The sequence below is a fragment of the Helicoverpa zea genome, chromosome 8, assembly GCF_022581195.2.
Source record: "Helicoverpa zea isolate HzStark_Cry1AcR chromosome 8, ilHelZeax1.1, whole genome shotgun sequence".
In the NCBI taxonomy this organism is placed as follows: Eukaryota; Metazoa; Arthropoda; class Insecta; order Lepidoptera; family Noctuidae; genus Helicoverpa; species Helicoverpa zea.
In genome coordinates, this window is record NC_061459.1 from 5317518 (window position 1) to 5319947 (window position 2430).

The following is a 2430-nucleotide window of genomic DNA, read 5'->3' on the forward strand; positions in this document are numbered from 1 at the left end:
TATGAAAATGCGATAAAAACATAGGGGCTGACGAATTCCGCGAAAATTTCGAGTGGGTCAAGTGGGTGCCGCCTGCACTGACAGACTGAACAGCAAACTTGAAATCACTTCGTTTAGCAGTATTTTACATAACATCGTTATTGTACCGTTACACAAATCAATTGGTTTCATCGAATACATAGGTATTTGAATTTTAGTTTAAAAACATGTTAGTAACAAACTTGAATTATTATTTATCAACGGAAACCACAAGGTTGGTGCATGGTGTTATTGATTAAACATAATATGTCATGAAACAGTATTAAGATTATAGGTACACAACAACCATATTTTTAATATACTCGTCTAATTTAATATCCTGTTTAATTTTTAGTATTATCACCTGAAATTTTGTGTTTTTACCTTCCGGGACGTAACGGTTAGATTAATGGCAAAAAGGTATCTGAGCTTTTGAATCACGTCTGTTATTAGTCTTTTTAACCTATCACTGATAAATTGATCTCAATCGCTACAAGGAATGGCTTCAATACTTTAAAAACGTAGGAGTGTCGCAAGGCCACACACAATGTTTTTATTCATTTGCCTTTATAAGGCGATTTGTATCGTTGGCATCTTATATATGTCAAATTATATCTATATTTGTGTCGTAGGTATATGACTATGTTTTGTCGACATTCTTCTAAGATGAACTTGAATTGAGTCAGGGCTAAAATTTGCCGGATTGGTTTTTTCATTACGGTTGCCGGTGAGATTACAGATTTCAAGTAACAATTTGCCAAGCACGTCAGTTATCATCTCCTCGCTGTAATGTTGGTGGTGAATAGTAAAATAAAAGATCCCAACAGCTTTGTTCTGCGATGGATTAGTGTGGATTTGACTTCTTGTGAAAGGAAACGACTATAGTTTTTTAGACCTTCGAACTCCGCCAGTTTCTATGTAAATCCAGTCTAACAACAGGCTTTGTGAATACTGTCTAAAGTTAAGTACCACGACGTACTTTCAGTTTTCAGGCCACGTCAACGCCACACAGCTCAGGGAAAGTAAAGTCACTCTTACATTCTGTTGTAATCTGATATGAAACATGTAATGCGTCATTCCATTTAATTAGAGATATAAATTACATCTCCGATAGCACATCGTGTAATAGTCCAACGAAACTATTTTAGATTATCTGAGTTATGGCAACTGGCAAGCACATGCCTAAATGTTCAACATGTGACGAGGTTCAATGTATGCTGTGATGTGTAATAAAAAGCTCACTTTTTATACTAAAACTTGTTATAAAGAGTCCATATGTTACGAACAAGAGAACATTTACGCAGGATGATTGCTTTACAAAGTGCTTGCCCCCGCGATGCGACCCTGAACCCGCAGGATTGCGTTTATCTGGCGCTGGTATCGAGGGCCACGGTTTCGGCAGATGCTTGTCCAAACACCGCTGATAACTTTATGGGAGTAGGTACAACATTGCTCGTTACCGAAACATTGTGTACAATGTATGTGTGCTACCTAATCTGAATAGCAAACGAGTGTGCACTTTGTTGTGTTCATGGCACCAGACACGCCCAAGTAAGCGAACGCATTTGTTTCATCTATGAAGTATTTAAGCTCCCTTTTATTATTATTGGTACATTCAAAATTAAACTGAGAAATATCTAATTACATTTGCGTATAAATATAGATCCAATGACGCAGATTTTTATTCAGTAATTTCAGAGAACAATAACACTTTGCTTTTATGGTTCACAATGGGATTTAGAATCGGATTCCCGGAGAAATTCGACAGTTTATTCCAGATTAGACGCCCCGCACCCATCAAACCAGTTCCGATCGGTTCGTTGAATAATAAAAATGGCCTCTATTTTGGGAACGTTGCGCCTTATCGGGCCTCTCTCAAGTTCGCTTCATAGTGAGCGGCGACCCTCGGCCGTCTGGATACCAAGTACCCGCGGCTACGTGACTACCACTTCCTTACCAAATGTAATTAAATAATGCTCACGGAAACTTACTCTCACTAAACTGAACACGATGTTTCTTTAATTTGCGACATTGTGGTACAACTCAAAGTTATTTTCCTTTTTGTCTCTTTTCAGGCTCAGCTTCAGGGACACCATATAGAAACAACAATGACAACAGTATTTATTGAATTATTTTTCCTCTTTTCTTAATAGCTCGGAACAGATTTGATTTGTTTGCAAAACGTATGAATGTATCACGTAAGTATAGTGTATGATTGTGGAATCCTTTACAGGATTGTTTACTTTTGATAGTTGGTGTTCTCGTCTTCCAACAAGCACGTTACGTTCAACAAAACACAGATCGAAATTGAGCATTCATGAAACAGATTTAAAGTTTTATTATTCGTGTATTCATGCTATTCGCGCACAGTGAACTCGCAAAAAAAGGTTTTGCTTAGTCGTTCATGTTTAT